The following is a 22,304-nucleotide window of genomic DNA, read 5'->3' as shown; positions in this document are numbered from 1 at the left end:
TGTTATTTTACAATGAGTATTTTTTAAACAGCTTTTATTGACTTGATCAGTATATATCAGACTATTATATCCAACATTATTTATTGAACATAGCATAGGTAATAGTCTTGCTGATATTCTCTCACTCATTTCTCGTTTGAAATGTGAATACTTTTTCCTTTTCTACGGGGCTCTACTCATCCCCTTTGAGTAAAAGGGCAGTTAACCTATGTAGATGTATTATCTTCAACATGGACAAGAAATTGTATTGTCACATGTACAGTTGTGGTAAAAAAAAAAAAAAAAGCTGTAAAAATAAGCTAAACATTAGTATCCTCTTTAATTACAAGTTATTATCAATAGTGATCTATGTTCATCACAAATGTTATGAGTTCAGAATAATATGTATGGATGTAATTCTGAAAGTGTGTTTCATTAATGGTCATCATGTGATATTTAATTGTTTTCACTTTATTTGAAATATGGATAAAAGCTCTTTTAAAATATGTAAATGTTTATAAATAAAACCTTTTTAAAGACATGTATTTGTTTAAAAACCACTCTTTATCTGATTATTTTTACTTTCTAAATCTTCAACTGTTTGTGTAACAGTATGATTTGATGACAATGGATGAACTTGTGTTTAATAATGATTCCACATAATGTCTTTGTCCATAATGTATTTGTTAATTATTTTCTTTATGATCAAATGATTGTAAGATTTGCTGCATTGTAAGAATCATGAAAATATTGAGAAATGAGGTAACAATGATGAAAAGATATCCTTTCAAATGCTGCGAATAGTTCAAACCTCCAAATTATTAAAAATACATAGCCATTAACCAACAAAATAAAAATGCAAACATTTAAATTATCTAAACTAGAAGTAAAATAGTTCTGTGCTGTATTTATAAGTTACTGTGTAGTTCTATGTCTACCAAAAATACATATTTCAATACATATTTTATTTTCATTCATTCATTTTCTTTTTGGCTTAGTACCTTTATTAACCAGGGGTCGCCACAGTGCTATGAACTGCCAACTTTTCCAGCATGTTTTTATGCAGCAGATGCTCTTCCAGCCGCAATCCATCTCTTGGGAAATATTTTATTTTTTATCTTGCATTCAATAAAACATTATACAAAGTTAATTTTTATTTTCAGAATAACAACAGTCGCACTGTTATCTCACAACAAGTGCAGCAGTTTTTTGTTAGACATTCTAACAAATTAATACAAATGTTTCAAAGTAAGGACAAAAATAAAAGGAGATTAATTTTTTTTTTTTTTAGAAAAATCCATGAGGACCAAATGGATCCATCAGATCTTTGATGTAAATCATAGGTTAATTTTTCCAGAGGTAGAAGTGTGGTTGCCTGACTCAGCCACATATTGACTGGAGGTATCTGAGCAGTGGACCATAATAATGTACATTTTTTGCCCAAGTATATGCAAAAATTAAATTTATCATAAAAATGTATCATAAAATTAATATTTTAAAAGCTCTTAATGTCACTTAATGTAATAATTTCATTTTAATATAGAGTTCCTTAAATCGTTATATGTTGTAAGCAGTTAGGCATACAATAATGCTCTTAATTTACAACACTGATTGATTTTAGAGGAATGCTTACATACTGTACATATCTATGTATTTAAAAAAAAAAGACAATTTGGTTATAGATGATGACAATTTTATTTAATTTTTTACAGATTTTATTACATGCTTTAGATTCAGGGTTAAGGTCATCCTCTTCTGGATTACAGTAAAAGAAAATCCACAGTCAATGTCATACTCATCAGCTGGAGCTTTATTTAAAAAAAATCTATGTTCTCTGCTCCAGCCAAAACTTGCAGGTACCTTGCAGGTCTCTAGATTGCACCATCGTATTGTTGTTTATTTCTCAGTTATTTTGTTGCTTTTTGAGAATGATGATCCATAGACCTTTTAACCCCTCTTCGTTAAGGCCACATGTCGAATCTTAAAAGAAGAACACAACAACATAAAAATATATTAATATTCTTTGGACTGGGTAACCTTATGCTTATGTCTGTGCCAAAAAATACAAATACATACCAGTACTTTTCAGTAGCAAACAAGCAAGAAAGTTCTTTGAAAGAACCAGGATGAGTTGAAAGGTATTTATAGTGGTTGACCATCTCTGCCACAAGAATCCACTGCTTCTCCTGAAGAATCCTGACTAGCAGGATGATGTTGAACACCCTCCTCTTTGTTGCTGGGTCAGCAGAGTCTGAAATATATTTATGAAAAGAAAGTTGTATAACAAGGATTATACGTCAACTTTTAAAGAATCAACACTGACAGAAGTCTAGTGTACATACCATGCAATATGACAAAGACATCCATATCACTTCTTCTTTTTGTTGTCTTTGCTTCTGCTACTGAAAAAAAAAATGACAGTAATAGTAACACAATTTTTCATGACTACATGTAATATTAATAAGAATTTCCTCACCCTCTGCCCACTCCTCTACATCACAGACCAAAGTCTTCCAATTGGTTTCCAGTCACTGCCAGTTTCATGGATTCTGTTTTGCAACTTGCTTTGCAGAGCTGTTGTGGTCTACAATGATAAGCAATCAAAAAATCACAATACTATTTAAATAGGTTACTGAACAACTAAAACAAATTCAACTGGATATTGTTACCTTCTGATATCAACAGGTCAGCGAGATGGCCAAATTGTTGAATATCTGCTAATTCCAGCACATGACCATGAGAGTTACAGTGGCATGTCTGGTCACTGCAATCCTATAGAAGAAATATTGCACTGTTCAACCTCCTTCCCAAAAGTAAAACCAGGCATATCCTGGTATGCCTCACTCCATTTCACCTGGTTAACATATACAAACAAACAAACAAACAAACAAACAAACAAACAAACAAATAAATAAATAAATAAATAAATAAGTAAACCAATAAGTTTTGGCATTTACTTGTAGATCAGTTTAAGACAATCACATAGTTCATCTATCTCAGATATAAACTCATGTGATTAGGCATGAAACACACTAAAATCATGGGCTTAAAGATGGTGCTGAAACTTTGGACAGCTTTTTGCAACTCTTTGGAGGTAGTGTCATTAGTTGATGTAGTCCACAAATCTTCCTGTCAATTTTTAATCCTTAGCTGTAAATAAACCTTCAAAAATGCCAGTGTTTGAAAAAGGAATGAAACAGTACAGAACAAGTGCATAACAGTTTATATCTTCTAATCTAATTTTCTTAGGTGAACATCACAGAGCTGTTTTCTTGTTAATTTAGTTTCAACACATACAGTTTAAAGTACCTCGTGCATTCTTGAAATGGTTATGCTTATGGTTCATATCTACTTAAATTGGCAGTATATCTAGTGTGGAAGCAGAACAGATGAAGGGCTCTTCCTTGCAAATACTATCCACCTTGTATTGCACAGACTCCCACTCAAGAATATCTCAGAAAAATGTCTGCTGAGATCTTAGCAGTCCATTAAAAATAATTATACCAACATCTTTTCCACCAATGGAAAGAATATAAAAATACTTTAGGATATATTAATACTTGCATGACCAAATCTGAGATAAAAAGGCCATCAGTATGCCTTAGTTTAAATAAAACCAAAATTTTACTCTAGCCCACTGTCACCTAGGTCTACAGATACAGGGACTAATGGAAACAATGAAGTACACACTGACAGTCACTGGAGCAAGGCCCTCTCACAGTTGGGAAGATTGGAGTTCCTATGAGCTGTACCAGATAAAAACAACAAAAAAATGTACATTTATAACATTTCTAACTTATCCTAAGACTAGTAGACAAGCAGCATAAGCAGTTCTAATTTCCTAAACCCCAATGTGGGCAGTTGATGGCCTATAAGGTGTCATAAAATCAGACAAAACAAAATACTTTCTGAAAAAGAAAAAAAATGGTTGGCCACTATCAACACCCAGAACAAATAGTTTTAAACAATTAGGCCACAATATTTTGTGAGCTTATGCTGTAGTTTTTTAATGTTTGTCATAAACAATAGTAATAGTAAAACGAATGCGCTTCTTTCTGTTATTACAATAGTAGTGAAAGAATAAATGCATTTTATCTCATACAATCACATATGCCTAAACAATGTAGATATTTAATATACATTGAATGAAAAACTTCACTAACCCTTGACTGATTCCAGAGTGGTCTTGGCCTTCCTTACATGGTGGTGCTTTATGCAGATCACCAAGTTGTCATCAAAACTTGAGCTTATAATTGAGATCTTGATGATAAATCTGAGTATTGAGGAATCACTCATGGTGATAGGCAGAAACAGGCTGAAAGACACAAGAATTAATCAAACAAATATAAATGTGTTAACAGAGATAGAGAGAGAGACAAGTGCAATTTAACATATAAACATGGGTAAAGTGATTTTACTTTTTGCTTATTAGAAAACAAAATTGGATTTTTAAAGAAATCTAAAGAACCTGAAAAGAGCAAAGAAAAAATATTCATATCTGAACAGTGAACACCTTATAATGTACACCTGTATATATATATATATATATATATATATATATATATATATATATATATATATATATATATATATATATATATATGTGTGTGTGTGTGTGTGTGTGTGTGTGTGTGTGGTAGATTAAGCTATTTTTTTGTTTAGTTTTGTGTTGTACAATGAATAAAATGTGCTCAGACGGGCAAAATTTCTGCCTTTTTCCTTTAAAGGCATGGAAAATAATTGTTTTTACAATAAACCTTTGGAAACACTTGATGTTGTTTAATATTGAAACAATTACGAATACATTTGTATTATTAGAGTTGCATATTGAATATTATATATAGATTTTGCACGAATTCTATTGTGGAAAACAACAATCTGGTTACACTGTTCCTTATCTTAAAATGTATATATTGTTCTAATGCATGACCAACGTTATATGTGAGAAAAATATGTTTTTAATAAATGAACTTGATGTAATTAGATAACGTCGCTAGTTTACAGTACATGCTTTATCAACTAATCGTGTTTATTTGTTTACTTTTTACTTACCTTGTGGAAAACCGCAGTGAACCTTGGGATCGCAATGAACCTTGGGATAGCGAGCATAGACTGTAAAAAATAGATCGCCACATACAATGACCCCAACTTTAATAAATAATATAAAATGAAAAATATCAGCCGAAAACATTTTTAAACTTAGTACTTGAAATTTAATATTTTTTTAAAGTAAAAAAATAATAAATAATATGAATGAATCAAAGTTTTATTAGGCATAGTTACCCTAAACTGGACAACCGAATATATTTTCACTCATTAAATATAAAGTAAATGATAAAATATTTATAAACACCAACTAATCTCCAATAAAAATATATTATGCAGCATTAACGTAATATTTAATGTTGACAGTTGAACTCATCTGAGAACTCACCGCTGATGCAGTTTGACCAATAGCAGAGCGGCGTTAAACTCACTGTGAAGGGATGTCACGTGGGCCGAAGTTTATTCATACAGTAGTTTCGACCCCGTTTACAGACGCTTTTCATGAACAAAATAAAAATTACATATTTTTAAAATAAGAAAACTGTGATAATAGGCGTAAATCAGGTTTTAAAAAGTTTGTTGACATCTATTGGTAATTATACGAGCCTCCAGCGTCTCCATATGACGCCTCAGGCTCAGGCACAGATTCTATAGGGAATCCCTGCACGTCTAAATATGACGCTAAAGGGGTACCCTGTGCGTCAATAACTGACGCCGAGGGTTCCTGACCAAGCGTCAGTATGTGACGAGTTGGGAGTGAGAACGTGTTGGTGAAACGTAAGGGGCGGGACAAAGGTCTTTCTGTGTTACAGTGACAGAAAAAAAACAACAACTTAAAAGCAAATGTTTAATTGGAATAATGCTTTTTGGGTGTTTTCACTATAGAGATGTCTATTATTCATTTCTGCAAATATTGCAAGTGCTTTACTTTAACACGAGAGCGCAGTCATGTACGTTAATCGCTAAAACTGGGTATGCAAGCTCTTGAATAGGCTTTTTCAAATGAACTGCAAGTCCTCCTATGATCTCATCATCGTGTGTGTGTGCTCAGACTAACAATTGTGATTTCTTAGTAGAAATTATTTAACTTTGCTCCTTGACTGAACTTAGTCAAAAACTATTAAATATTTAGAATTAGATTGATGCATGACCGGTGACAATGCTAACAGACTTGTTGGCTGTATTGTGAAGTGAAACTTGGCCTAGCAGAACTTTTAGTAAAGGTGAAATTTTTGTTTTCTTTACGACAAATAATTATACTTCAAATGTTTCTGGATGAGGTATTTATGTAATTTATACATATTAGGGGTATTCAGGTCTGTCTTAAAGCATCACTAAATTGTACAGGCATTACAGGTCAAAGCAATCTGTTACATTTATCAAAAAAAAAAAAAAAAAATTAAAGCACTGCTTTGAGAAATTTAGTGTCGTCATATTTCAAATACCTCAAGTGAAATGAAGAAATTTGTTTTATTATTTTTATTACTGACAGTGTTTTTGTCTTTTTTGTAAAATTATTTCAGTTTAAGATCAAGTGTAAAGTAAAATCTTGTATAGACAGCAATGAGCAAATAATAAAAAAAATGTGTAAAATGTGTAAATAAAACTGCAAATTTAAATATTTTCATCATATACTTTAATTAAACATTTCAAAGCTTGAAAGTATTTTTTAAAAATGGACAAAAAGTGTCTCTATGGCCTTAAAAACTATGTGGTAGTTTTGCCAGTGCTATTGAAAATGATTCATTGTCATGAAAGAAAAAGTCGATCATACATTACTAGTGCAAATTCCTATATGTAGCTTTGTGAGTTAAGCAATTAAACCATTTTAATGATTTTATACCTGTCAGATTTTTTCATAAGTAATGAACTAGTACTCAGAGTAGTTTTTTAAAAGAGTAATTTTTAAAGTATTAGTATTATTTACTAAAATTGAATTATAACTTGAGTAAAATATTCTGTTCTCTTTCTGTTAGAGAAAAACAAATAAAAAAAAAAAAATTCAGAAGCACATTTAGTGTAGGTTTATTATATTGTTAATATATGATTAATTAATTATTATATTATCTATAATAATGGTTTTTATTTGTATAAATGGATAGATAGTTCCTATGCAGTATTTTTATAAATTGCTCAGAAGACTTTTCAGGTGTTCAATACATTGCATGACAGTCTCTGTCTATTATATTCCTAATTATTAATATTAATTAATTATTATATTTTATTAATGTTTTTCTAGTATAAATCAACAGATAGTTCCTATGCAATGTTTTTATTTAATGGGTTCCTGAGAATACAAGCAAATACAAGTGATGAAAGTAGCTGGAAGTAGGTGCTGGAAATAGTGCCTAAAAATGTAAAAAATTTATTTTTATTAGGCTGTGCCTGGATGAACCCTGTATGAAATCAGTGTCACATTTTTAATCGTGAGGTGATGTTAAAATAAGTGATGGTCAATTGTAAACTCTCTTAGTTGCGTGATGTATGATGCTGAACTGTATTCAAATGTTATAAACAAAACACCAGATTTTGAAATTTAATTGCAGTATGTCAATTTAGTTTATCTGTGTGTGCTGCGCTCATAGACTTTAGAAAACGGCGCTCATTTGTTTGATTTCTTTTTGAGAAGCTGCGCAAGCCTCAAAAATTGAAAGTCCTTGCACCCTCACTGAGTCTGAAACTGTCTTATTCATTCTTTCATATTCATTATTTGGTGGTCCACAATTGTCAAAAACACCCTTAAAAATATTTGTTTCGGATGCGAAAAATGCAGAAAGTCTAACCATCCAAATTCATTTTTATGACGGACGGAAGATGCAGAGGCTGCAAACATATAAAACGTAAGGTCATATATATGCAGGGGCCCCAACTGCAATGAACTAGCTTTGGGGGGCCCAGCTTGCAAAAGGTTAAAAAACCCTGCACTATCAGGTTATCCCGTTTTTTTTAAGTGCACAGTTTGTTTCACATCACACATTCTTGTTTTTCTTTTTTGTATCAATTTAAACATCTTCTGCTCTAACTACGAAATATGTTTTTTGAAAGATTTGACCTTATATACACACATACCTTATGCTTCCTCTTAAAAAAAAAGTTGACCTTCTTGCTTTGCTGACTGACTGCATCTACAAGCAGAGCTGATGTTTTGTCATTTTAAAGAATGATTAATTGATTGAGTGCAGTTTAGTTTCTCTTCTGACATATTTCACATTGAAGCTTTTTATTTGGGGAAAAAAAACATTTGATAACTTGTGCTGTAAATAAAAGGAATACATATATTTTGTGCTTTTATAAATTCAGCCACTTCTTTGCAAATCAGTTGACTGGGTTTTTAAGAAATGAAGTTAGATACTCTCATGAACCATGATTTGCTGTTAGCTGTAGCAGTCTCAAAGACATCTATAATACATGGAGTGAGCTATTCATCCCTGTTCATCTCAATGGTAGTTTCTTGGCTTGCAAATGAACTGTGTTATTAAAGAGTGCAGATGGGGAATTATTCAAACTGATAACATGAGCCTTATCGTATTTATTTAAGTCACCGATTTGTGAAATGTATTGAAAGAAATTAGCAAGTGTTACATGTGAAGTTAATGAAGGGTTTGTCATTGTTTGAAATTAAAATAAGCCTACAAATCAATGACTGTGTAGGCAATACTTATTTTGTACAATGCTTTCAAGGGATAGTTTACAAAAAAATAATATTATTTGCTCACTATTAACTCACCCTCAAGTGCTTGCAAACATTTATGAGTTTCACAAAATAAGATATTTTAAAGAAAGCTAAAAACCTGTAACCATTGACTTCCATAGTATCAGTTTTTACTGCTAAACACACAAAAATTCACAAGACATGTTAAATAACAAAATAATTTAACTTGCTTTTAATTTGACACATGAACCTGTGCGTCCTTTAATGAATTCAATGATATTTTAATTTAAGTAATTTATACTTTTTGCTGTGAAGTGAAGCAAAGCACTCACTGGTCTGTTTCATCTCCTGCTTCATTAACAGTGTCGCTCTATTAAACAGCCCTAGCATGTGCACTGATCTCTATCAGGTGGCACAGCACAGACTCCAGCTGTCCAACTTCACATTTCACTTCCCACTTCTCCTCTTGTTACCATGACAAGCTTCTGCTCCTCACCCCGAAGCTCTGCCTTTAGTTTAGCGTGTCTCTGCGGCAGCTAAACACTTCCGTCCACCTGCCCACCCAAGCAGTCTTTTAGCCCTTCAGCCAGAGACGTCTTTCAGTAGATCTGTCCAGTCCTGCTCTGTCGCCAACCCCCCAACCCCCTCCCGTCCGCCCACTGTCGGACCCATTAGCTAATAGACTGGGGTACAGGCCGGCTGTACATCACAGGAACTTTGCTGTGACAACACTCCACTTACTAAACCAGCTCATTAGCTAATAGAAAGGTAAAAGTAGGGAGGGAAGGAAGGAAGGAAGGAGGAGGGAGAGAGAAAGAGAGACAAGAAAAAGGATTGTAGGCGTTTTTAATCTTTCTTTTATTGTTTACCATGCTACTCTGAATTTTCACTCTGAAATAGCATATAAGTGTGGCTTAGTAATAAGTCAAATTCCTGCACGCCGCCAGGCCAACCACTGCATACACTTCCAACTGGCAAATGACATTAACTAATGGGTTGTTTGCTGTCGTGTCGCGGTGCGCATTCACGGTTTCAGGAGGCGTGGTTTTAAAACACAGTCTTTCCCATGCCGTCCAAAGCTAATATGCTAACCGATTAGCATTTTGGCAGATCACCTACTGCACCTTTAAGCTACTGCTTCAGGGTTATATTCATTATTGTATTATATTATTATATTCGTTCATTTAGCAACTCCACCATGCAACTTCTTCATCTGTTTTCTCATGACAGTTAGCTTACTCAGCGTTGCCCCCTGTGGTTAGAAATAACAGTACAAAGGTTAGCGCGTCAAATCTAAAAAAGCCTCCACAACTTGTTGCTATGTGTTAATAACTATGATGGTTGGAGAAAATGTAGATGTTAATAACAGGGATGGTTGGGTTTAGCATTGGGGAATGTGTAGACATTACTGACATCATAGTTTTGACAAAACTTCAAGTTACGCCTCTACTACAAGTTACACCCTCTTCATGTTACGCCTCTGTCTTGCAGTCCCCAGGAGGACCCTACCTGATTGATGTGTTTTTGTTACAAAAGTATTTTACACTTTAAAAAAAAAAAAAAAAATCAAATCACTGACTTACAGTGGCTAAAAATAGAAATTGTACGGTATCGATTCACTACAGTACCTAACACTATTATACAGCAATTTTTACAATTTCATACTACTCCAACTGTGTTTATCTGATAAAAGAAAGTCATGTATAAAGAGAATGGATCGATGATGAGTAAATCATGTTTCTTGAATGATCTATTCCTTTGAAAAAGCATTCTAAATTACTTTCTATGGTCATTTAGCCTGGAATTGGAATGTTTTATTTATTAAATCTCACTAATTGACAAAATCATGCCTTTTCATAAAATTTATTTAACATTTAGATGTTTGCGCTAAAATTGGCAGGTCATCCTCTGATGAAATACTACAGGGAGTGTGTTCCTTTGAGCCCACGACGGCGTGGGTTTGTGGCATCATTGAATCAAAGCAGAAAAATCACAGCATTTATATGCAGAGAGATCTCTAACTAGCTATATCCAGTTACCGAGGAACACACACATACACAGTTTCAATCTGGAGAGCGTCACAGAGTAAGTAGCTCTTGTTAAGTAATGATCACATTCCCATAACTATGATGAATGACTTTTCTGATGGCGTTTGAAGCTCTAATTTCAATTGAAAGGGAGTTATATTATTCCAACACAATCCTCAATGCATATAAAAAGGTTATGATTGATTATAGTGTGTGATTTGTACAGAAGGTTAGATTGAGTTCATTCTGTCACCTGGTTACTTTTTCATCAGACAATGTTAAAATCAACTTGATGTTATAATCTGTTTCCCTGACATCTCACTTGCATCTGGTGCCAAACTGTGTTTTTGGAGAGTGTGTGTGCATTGAGGACATTATCAAGACTTGACCCATCTGTCCCTTGCGCAGGATTTCTGGAGAAATTTGGAGTTAATCCTTCCATCTTTCTGCGCTCACTTGGCAATAGCAATGCCAATGAGACTGAGGGCAAACACACACTAGATAAGCCCTTGCAAAGGCAAAACAGACCCTCGTTGTAATCCTGACCCTGTCTGTGTGTAGAAACAAATTCGACAAAGGGACCACACCAATCTGACTCACAGAGAGGATGGACTGATAGCAGTGTGTATTTGTATGCACAAACGAAATCGCTACTACATGTGATTTGTATGCTGAATGCTGAATTGTATGCTGGTTCAGTGTTTAAGGTTGTGGAAGGTGCAGTAAACTATGCACTGTACTTGCATGGCTATATGCCTGGTGGTTTTAAATATCTTTTTCATTGGATCACATACTTTAATAATAATAATAATAATAATTCGTTACATTTATATAGCGCTTTTCTGGGCACTCAAAGCGCTTTACACAATGGGGGGGAATCTCCTCATCCACCACCAGTGTGCAGCATCCACCTGGATGACGTGACGGCAGCCATTTTGCGCCAGACCGCACACCACACACCAGCTGATTGGTGGAGAGGAGACAGAGTGATGATATGCCAATCATGATATGGGTAGGGTTAGGAGGCCATGATGGACAGAGGCCAGGGGGCAGATTTGGCCAGGATGCCGGGGTTAAACCCCTACTCTTTTTCGAAGGACATCCTGGGATTTTTAACGACCACAGAGAGTCGGGACCTCAGTTTAACGTCTCATCCGAAAGACGGCGCTCAGTATAGAGTCCCCGTCACTATACTGGGGCAATAGGACCCACACAGACCGCAGGTTGGGCGCCCCCTGCTGGCCTCACTAACACCACTTCCGGCAGCAACCCAGCTTTCCCAAGTGGTCTCCCATCCAGGTACTGACCGGGCGCAGCCCTGCTTAGCTTTAGTGGGCGACCATGTGAGAGTTGCAGAGAGCTAGCTGCCGGCTACTTTAGGGATTTTATTACCTTTCAAAGACTGTAGAGTAGGCAAAGCAAGGCAAGTTTATTTATTTAGCACATTTCATACACGATGGTAATGCAAAGTGCTTTACATAAACAGGAATAAAAGAAACAAGTATACGAAATTTATATCATCAACGAATTTAAAATGAATAAAAACAGATTAAGTGTGTTTAAACTGGTTTTTAAAGGAATAAAAAAAGGAAAAAAAGACATAACAGTGTGAAAGCACAGTTAAACAGATATGTTTTATGCCTTGATTTGAATGTGCCTAATGTTAGAGCACATCTGAAAATTTCTGGGGTTCTATTTAACGGTCTACGCGCAAAAGTGTAAATTGCAGGGCAAAAAAGCATTAAGGGTATGTCCAAATTCACTTTTGCTATTTTAAGGACAGAAAAATAGGCAGTAAGCAGTAACAGGGAGTAAGGTTCAGTTGTTCAACATTGATGGTCAATAAATAATTATACATAGTAGATAGTGTGTGTTTTCTTCGATTATTATTTAAAAACCAAGTAATACACCCTTCATTTAAATATCTCTCACTTGTAATATGTGAGCATATTTACTGTACAAAACCTGTCAGTAAACTATGAGGGCAAAAAAAAATAAATAAAATAAATAAATAAATAAATAAATAAATAAATAAATAAATAAATAAATAAATAAATAAATAAATAAATAAATAAATAAATAAAAATGAAATAATTGTTCATTAATTTTAATGAAAGTTAAATGTTAAAAAAAAAAAAAATGTTCAATTAATTGTGATTTTGCTTTTAGGTCAAATCACCCAGCCCTAAAATTTATAGATTTATATTTAGGCTAATAGTTTTCGAACTGTTATTATAAATTATTATCTTAGATTAGCTCTAGATTTTTCTAGTACATGAAGAAATAGAATATTGTGAAGTATCCTATAGAAAATAATAATTATTTGTGTAAATATATTTGTGAGGGGAGTACACATTTATGCACTAGATAGAATACATAGAATAGAAAACATACTGTACTCTGTAAACATGTATTGTAAAATTTACAACCAATCAATCAATTTTTAAAATTCAGAGATGAACTGGCAACCCTAAAACTATATTTAGGTCAGTTGATGGAAAGTTTGTAAAGATAATAATTACAACATCATTTTTATTAATCTTGACAGAAAGGTTGTGCTCTGATGGAGAGTTCTGCCGGGGCTCAGTGTCTTTGCTCTATTTTCTTTTATGTGAGATTATGTAATCCACAGAGAAACGAATAAGGACTGGTGACTGGCTCAAGTGTTTGTTCACTTAAGGAAGGTGCAGAAAAAACACAATGCAGCACAGATTGGATTGAAAAAAACTGCTTTTACTGGTCTCAACTTAACTGATTTAACCATAAAGTATTGTACAGTAGTACACAAAATGTTACTTCAGCATTATATGTAATTTCATAATTATTATTAGAATGATTTTAAATTTAAAATAATATGCCGTATATATACAGTAAAGGCAGTGATTAGCACGTTCGCCTCACAGCAAGAAGGTCGCTGGTTCGAGTCTCGGCTGGGTCAGTCGACATTTTTGTGTGAAGTTTGTATGTTCACCCCATGTTCACATGGGTTTCCACCGGGTGCTCCAGTTTCCCCCACATGTCCAAAGACATGCAGTACACATGAATTAGACAGGCTAAATTGTTTGTTGTGTATATGTGTGAGTGTGTAGTTTTTATAAATGTTCTCTTGCTAAAAATAATAAACATTTATTAAACAGAAAAAAAATATTTAAACTAAAAAAACTAAAGTAAAATGAATAAGAATTTTAAGATAAACATTAATTGAAAATAAATAAATACACATAAATAAATACACATTACATTGCATTACATTAATAGGAATGAAATGGTACAGTATATATTTTATACATTGTAAGAATAATATGAAATTACACTTTTCTTTAACTAGTACAAACTGATGTACACCACATAAAACATAAATGTGATGCGTTATTTTCAATCATAACTATTCATAATAAAGTCTTTTAAGTGAAGCTTAAACATTGGTATAAAATCAGTTATTGGTTATCAATAACAGCTAAAAATTCCATATCGATGGATTCCTAATTACATTATATATAAGCAGTGCTATAGTGAAATTATTGGTAGTCTAGTACAGTATTTAAATTATATTACAATAGCACTGCTTTTAAATAACGTAACTAGGGATTCACCTAAATGGAATTTTTGACTGATAACTGATAACTCTTTAAATTCTGAGGCTGATAGCCGATATTTTAGCTAATAAAAAAAAAATATTTTCTCATTTTTCTGGATGATTGCAAAAACAAAAAGCAAACATACAGTGAACAACTGGTTGTATTCTAAAACCTCAACTTCAAAAAAGTTTGAACTGATATATTTGACTATTTTTTTCTATGGACAAATTTCCTTTATATAAAAAGCATAACTAAAGCAACCAAGTCACTATATATTATGTAAATATCTAAATAATATCAAAGTATCAGTAAAATAATAAAACAGTGGCGGGCAGCAAGCATGAGAAGTGGGTCAACAAGCAGAAATATATATATATAAATTGACTTAAAGATATAGGCCTAATAAGTGACGCAATGTTCTGTCGCCTCACAGCAAGAGGGTCGCTGGTTCGAGCCTCGGCTGGGTAAGTTGGCATTTCTGTGTGCAGTTTGCATGTTCTCCCTGCGTTCATGTGGGTACTCTGGTTTTCCCCACAGTCCAAAGACATGTGGTACAGGTGAATTGGGTATGCTAAATTGTCCGTAGTGTATGTGTGTGAATGAATGTGTGTGGATGTTACCAGAGATGGGTTGCGGCTGGAAAGGCAACTGCTGCGTAAAACCTGCTGGATAAGTTGGCGGTTCATTCTGCTGTGGCGATCCTGGATTAATAAAGGGACTAAGCCAAAAAGAAAATTAATAAATTATATTTTTGATGTCAGACTGATAACAATAACTTTCTAAAAGGTCATTTATTGACTGATATCAATATGACCACAGATATATTGTCTATCTCTATATAATATAATATAATATAATATAATATAATATAATATAATATAATATAATATAATATAATATAATATAAGAAATACAGGGATGCATAGATTTTTGTCCGATATCCTCACCAAAATTTCTTTACGTTAGTAGGCCGATGCCGATATTTTACACAGTGAACAAACAAAGTTTATCGGTTTCGAGACACCTGACTAATTTTGTTGTTGTATCAATAACGATAACATAAAAAATTGCATTTATCAGCCAATATTATCACTAATAAATTGTGCATCCCAAAACATAATTATCAAACAAATATACACCAAATAAATGGCAAAGAATATGCATATTGTTTTGCTACTGAATATGTTATAGTTATTGTAGTTCATTCAAACAAATTAAAGGCTATTTTAAGTAATTAAAATGCAGTTAGTGATAAATTTGTTGTATTTTATTGACAAAGTGGTACATTAAATTATAAATAATAAAAATCATGAGAATAAATTTAATCTAATACTTTCACATCACATCCTTTAAAAAAAGGATGTATTGTATTGTAATAAAACAAAAATTGAAGCATCTGCATCTCGTGTACTTGTACTCTTGGTTGAGAATTACTGGTGTATAAAGAGGAAGCAGGTAAAGGAGAAGAGTGATTGTGAGAGAGCCATATTAATAAAGACAGACAAGGCAGACACACAGCGATGTTCATGAGCAGTACAGCTCCCTGAGGGGTTTAATGTAGTCACTCCTCCTCGCTGCCAAGCAGAATCACCCTGGCAGGCTTAAAAAGCTTCATCTGAAGGCTCAGACTGTGGGAGTTGGAAACCCAGGCTGAATATAAATACACACACACACACACACACACACACACACACACACACACACACACACACACACACACACACACACACACACACACACACACACACACACACATACACACACACACTCTCACACACACACACTATCAAGAGCACAGACAGGCAGCAGAACTCCCTCAACAAAAGATGGTTTGATTTATGGTAAATGTTAAATTGTTGGTGAAATTGTGTCTCTTGGACAATTCAAGGACCTGGATGAGTGCAGTTTCCAACAGCGCTAAAGAAATATTTTTTCATTGAGCTCTAAATAGATCTTCCTATACATAGTCTACACTGAATTGAGAAAAAACATCCTCGTCTCGACTTTTCATTCACCCCAACTCATCCTCCACGTTTCCAAGATTTTAACAGCAGCAGTAGCATGACGCTAGCTCATGGTGGTTTATTTATAGCTTTTTTAAAATAATGTGCTGTTATTTCTACCATGGATTGTAGTAGAATGAAGAAAATGCTACAGTTCTACAATTGTGACAGCTTTGCCCAATCCCAATTCTACCCCTTAGACTACCCTTGTTTTGCAAATTCACGTGAAGGGGTAGGGGTTTTCCAATTTTCTTTAGCTTGAAGGCGTAGGGCTAGGGGGAAGGGCAAGATAGCCCTAGAAATTTAGATTTTTCAGGATCACACTCGAAATCAAGAGGTATAAAAATCTCGCATAATACACCATCTAAAAAAACAATCAATTTCACTATTTAAAATTCATAAGTATAACTTGTGTATAGCAGTCCTACACCATACTTTCACATCTGACACTAGATGATACTCGAATACCTTACCTGAATACCTTCGGAAATGTCTAGTGGCTGGGTGGGACTTTTTACAGTGTCTGGTATAATATTAAAGTAGTTTTCGTGTGTTTACATAGATGAATATGGCCGTGTTGTACAGTAAATGCACAGTACATTTATGATCTTATTGCCACATTATATAACATGATATTGTTGCCTTCAATCATTTCCTGAAGAGAAATATTAAAAAAATTGTGCAACTGGAATAACTACAGCAGTCGCTATCGTCAATCTCATATGAAGTAAGAAATTGTGATGACATATGATGACTTGTGCAGGTGCTGTAGTGCTGTCCCATTTTATAGGGGTACAATTTGAAGCCCTTCCCCTTAATACTCGAGGGCCAAGGGGAATGGGGTTGGGGTAGGGGTAAAATAGAATTGGGGTTGGGCCTTTATATTGCACATGTAGGAAGGAGACTGATATACTGTAAATGGAATAAAAAAACTATACAATTTAATAATGCAACTGACTGAAGTCAATAAATTTCCCACTGAATAGTAAAGGCAATTAAAGGTATACTTCAAACAAAATCGAAAAATACCTGAAATTATGTCATTTCGAATACACCATTGAACTACCATTGGCTTATGATGATTATGCAATCGGTGAGTGGGTCATGGAGCTCTGCCTTACTTGACGTGCTTCGTTTTCTCGCAGTTTATAGACAAACAGGAGAAAAACATCCAGCACAACATTACCAAATTAGCAAGATGAATATGCAGAAGGATCACATATAAATAAAAAAAGATACAATTAATTGACGCAGCTTTTGAAGGTAAAACTTTTCTACTATACTGTAAAGGCCTTAAAGGTATACTTCAAACGAAATTGAAAAATTACTCGAAATTACGTCATTATGAATACATTTTGGCCTCAATCATTTTCTTTTTGCGTTCACCAAAACACTCACCAAAGCAGACTTTTTGGGGGAGTTTGTTTTATTTCTAAACACCATTGAACTACCACTGGTTCATGACGATTTAGCAAACGGTGGATTTGTCTCTGCCCTCTTTAAAGTGCTTCGTTTTCTCACAGTTTATAGTCAAACAGGACAAAGACATCCTGCACAACAACACCAAATTAGCAAGATGAACATGCTGGAGGGTCACATTCGAATGAAAAAAGATATAACTTAATGACGCAACTTAATAAAGTTAATGATTTTTACTGTCCAGTTAATGTCCAACTTCTAGGACTTCTGGGATTGTTGATCAAAGATTGTTGACTGATAACTGTTTAAATCTAGTGTTTCGGACAACAACTATAATAAGACTATAACTATAATGGCCATTACTGGAGGAATATACTAAAATCAGTGTGATCCAGAAGTTGGTGCAAACCTTTATTTCAGTAGTATGACATATTTCCTGGTAAAACTAAATATTGAGAAGGGGGTGGGGTTTATTTTTTTTGTCTTCCTAAATTTCTCTTTTACTTACAGTAAAGTAACAGTTTTGGGCATGGCTTTGTTTTGGGCAGTTCCTTAAACTGACATCATCAGAGAAGATAATGGTGAGATGGTTGAAATAAGATTTCCTGGTAACACTTTATAATAACTACACACTATAAATCATTTATTAAGCATTAGCAAATAGTGAATTCTCTATCTGTTAAGTTTTACTCTACATTAATAAGCGTTAGTAAGCACTTTATAACTGCAGCTACAGTAAATGATTTATAGTGTGTAGTTATTATGTGGGTTTCCTTCAGGTACTCCGGTTTCTCCTACAGTCCAAAGACATGCACTGTAAGTGAACTGAATAAACCGTGTGAAATGAATGTGTGTAAAGTGTGTGTAAATGTGAGTATATGGGTGCTTCTCAGTACTGGGTTGTAGCTGAAGGGGCAGCTAGTTTTCTGCAACTCTCCCATGTTTGCCTACTGAAGCAAGTAGGGCTCTGCCTGGTCAGTACCTGAAGGGGAGACCACATGGGAAAGCTAGGCTGCTGCCAGAAGTGATGTTATTGAGACCGTCTTTCAGATGAGATGTCAGGTCCTGACTCTCTGTGGTTGTTAATATCAGGATGTCCTCCAAAAAAGAGTAGGGCTATGACCCCAGCATTCTGGCCAAATTTTCCCACTGGTCTTTGTCCATAATGGCCTCCTAACCATCCCCATAATACAATTGGTTTCATTACTCTTTCTCCTTTCCACTAATCAGCTGATGTGTGATGTGCAATATAGCTGTCGTTGCGTCATCCAGGTGGATTCTGCACACTGGTGGTGGATGAGGAGACTCCCCCAAAAATGTGTAAATGTAAGTAAATGTAAATAAATGTAAGAAATTGTTAATTATTATTAAAACATATGCTGGAATAGTTGGCGGTTCATTCCACTGTGATGACCCCTGATAAATAAAGGGCTGAGCTGAAGAAAAAGTAATGAATTTTTTCATGCCAGATCTTATGGATTTCCACAAGGCATGCACTGATGACAAGGCTGTTGAAAGCTGGATGTACAATGTTAGAGATGGATGGACAATATTCTCTGATGGAAGCTGCTGTTGAGGGATAGCAATTTCCTTTTATTGAGTTCATTGACTGTGCCTTGTGGGTGTACAGATCCTCCATAGCACTGCTATCAACACAGACTCCCTAGGACGTTTACTGTCAACAGCCATCCCTCTGCCTACTCTTGATACATTATAATAGTGTGCTGGATGAAAAGAGAGATCCTCCACTTTTGAAACCGAGGATGACGGCTATACCTGCCACACACCCAGAGCTAGAGTCAGCACCTGTCACACACATTTTCAGGCCAAAACTAATTCAATGCACTTCAATGATATGATGCTTTTCCACTGCATGGTATCACTCGGAATGGCATGTCTTGTTAAAAGTTGCACTGCATATACTTTATTGATGTCTTTATAAGCAACATAGCAACATGAACAGATAGACAACAGTGGAGCTTTTCACTGGAGAAATGTTCTCTTTCTACCACCGCACAACTGTAGTTGTATATGCTTCTTGTGGCCCGTTTCCACTGAGTGGTACGGTACGGTACGGTTCGGTTTGGTATGCTTTTATGACCGTTTCCACTGTCAATAAGCATACCAAACCGTATCGTACCACTTTTTCGGCACCCTTTCGAAAGGGTACCAAAAACGAGAAAGGGTGCCAAAAGGTGGTGCTACACGCGCAGCCGAACGCTGATTGGTTACAGAGATACGTCACATTATCGTGGAGCTAAACAGAATTTAAACAAAGGATCTGCCATGTTCTAAGACACAGCCGAGAGAATACATGGATATACTATATGCATATAATAACAAGCCATGGATGACCACAGCTCAAAAAAACCTTGTCGTCGTCTTGATGAACAGACACATATCCTGTTGTTGTTTTACGAGCCCGTCTAAAAGTACGAGCGGTATTCGCTCTCTTCCGGGAGTTCGCGATCAAGTCTATATTTGATATAACAAACTTCTTGAGCTGATGATAATGACGTGTGTATGATTATTGAAGTGTCTCCATCATCTGATCCATTCAGAAAGAAAAGGACAAGCGCGAGTGTGAAGCGTGGAAAAACACTGGAGCCAAAGTGTTTTAGCAACCTGAATCATGAACAAAATGCCATATTTATCTTTGCCTTTTGGACTATTATGAACTGGGAATGACAAAATTACTCTCTAAAAGAGGTTACATGTGCTGGTGAAGATTACAGACAGAGAGTTGCACTGACTGTGGGCTATATTGCATGTGTTTTTGAACTCAAGTAAGTACTAAATGTATGTTGTGTGTAGTTTTTCTGTAATTGATAATATATCGGAGACTTTAAGGGGCTGTATGTGTTTATATAGGTTGCATTTATATATTTAATTTATATAATTACAAACGTTACAGGAGGCTATTTTGCACTGTCATTGATCTGCAGTTATAATCATATCATGTTCATAGAAAAGTTAGTAATAAAAATTTATAAACAAGTATTTATGTGTATAAAGCATCTGTTTTGTGAGAAGTGCTTCTCATATGATATGTAAGCGACCCGTACAGCTTTACTGTAGACATTTATTCAATCGAGCATGACGTCGACTTAAACTTTATGGCGTACACCACGCCAACTAAAAGGGTACCCTTTGTGGTGGAAACCTAAGCCTGATAAAGGTGACTCGTACCGACCTGAACTGTACACGTCAGTGGAAACGAGCCATTGGATACCAATGAGAGGAACTTATTTACTTCCACTACTGATAGCGGTACAGACAATTTTTAGGTCCATTTGTTCAATGATCCTTCAGTGGCTGTGCTTAATTTTTTTTTTTAAATCTTGGTGTCTTACTTTGCAAGTTCAGTGATGCAGGTAGTGACTGATTCCCTCATGGCCAATCAGTTATCTGCAGCGTTTGTACTTCACATTTTTACATCAGTACATCTTGTTTGGAATCTCAGCCGATATGATACAAAAAGGTACCAGACACTAAGCATGATTACAGGAAGGTGATTTTAAGAAGTGTTTTGGAATTGAAGCTGCGGTCACACTAGAGTTTGATAATGCGAAATTCTGTCGTGCGGCGCTGCAAAAAGGGGCGGGAATAAACAAGATTATTAAAAGGCATAAAAAAATTGAGCGATTGCTTTATGTTTTAAATGTCTGTCTGGAGAGGTCATATTGTGATCCTTGATCCATATTGTGTGTGGTCTCACACAGTCAAGTGATGCGAATTCGCAGGTCATAGTTTACCAAGCTTGAACTTTGCACCGCAGCAACCTGCAAAACTTAACGCATGACCCTGCGTTTCCGGTCTAACGCATTTGCGTGCGTATGAATGGAAGTCTATGGGAGGAAAACCCCAGTGTGACTGCAGCTTAAAACTGTCTCTGTAATCCCCTCTAAACCTTCAGCAGCTGCTTTCAGATATAGCAGCATTTACTAAACAGAGCCAGTTCATTGTCAAGCTAAGCAAAAAGTTGCGGACAATTTAATCTACCCCAGAGGTGCTCAACCCTGTTCCTGGAGATCTACCTTTCTGAAGAGGTCAACTGCAACCTTGATCAAATGCAGCTGTCTTTAATTAACAAGTGCTCCTACAGATTCTGCTTGGATGGTTTAGTTGTGTTTGATAAGGGATGGAGCTGAACTCTACTCGAAGATCTCCAGTAACTGAGTCAAATGACCCCAATCCACCCCATCCTAAAATTGAAGATAATCATGTGTGATTTCCCAACCTTGTCTCTTCTTCGTGGCATATTTGCAATAGATCCTTTGCAGTTTGATCACAGGGCTATGCTTCCCTGACAACATGTGCATGAGAATCCCAGGGGTTGCTAAATCACACTCTCAATTTCATTTCAATTAATCATGCAGCCCTAGTGCTAGGCATGTAAATTCCCACAAAAAGGAGCCATGCTGAGCTATACAATCAGTGGAAAAGTAGCAAAAAGTGTCAGAGCAAGATATAGATAAAAAAACACTGGCTCATTGATTTGATTATGGAATCAGCTTATGACTCCAGTCTCTCATTCTCAGCCAAGTCCTGCAGTTTGGATACTGCAATCCTGCCCAGTATCCTTTCCTCCACATTATTC

At 35.1% G+C, this 22,304-nt stretch overlaps 1 protein-coding gene and 1 long non-coding RNA gene across 16 annotated transcripts in view; one reads left to right on the top strand and one right to left on the bottom strand.

Annotated features, from left to right (window-relative positions):
* eml5 (EMAP like 5) overlaps nt 1–22,304 on the top strand; it is a 247,936-nt gene that overhangs the window by 38,307 nt on the left and 187,325 nt on the right. The gene's annotated exons all lie outside the window — the stretch shown is intronic.
* LOC110438050 (uncharacterized) lies at nt 1,651–5,731 on the bottom strand. 3 transcript variants are annotated; one of them, XR_015513753.1, is made up of 8 exons: nt 5,414–5,731; nt 5,032–5,091; nt 4,143–4,294; nt 2,649–2,833; nt 2,456–2,563; nt 2,322–2,381; nt 2,056–2,230; nt 1,651–1,959 (listed from the first exon to the last, which is right to left on the bottom strand). It is a non-coding gene; the product is annotated as an uncharacterized LOC110438050 (long non-coding RNA). The 3 variants fall into 3 exon arrangements; XR_015513754.1 differs by having other exon boundaries at nt 2,322–2,378; XR_015513752.1 differs by lacking the exon at nt 5,414–5,731 and adding an exon at nt 3,674–3,725 and having other exon boundaries at nt 5,032–5,067.

Source organism: Danio rerio, chromosome 17 (genome assembly GCF_052040795.2).
Source record: "Danio rerio strain M-AB ecotype USA chromosome 17, GRCz13ab, whole genome shotgun sequence".
Taxonomy (NCBI): Eukaryota; Metazoa; Chordata; class Actinopteri; order Cypriniformes; family Danionidae; genus Danio; species Danio rerio.
Note: the sequence above shows the minus strand (reverse complement) of the source record. Positions and strands in the feature narration are given on the sequence as shown.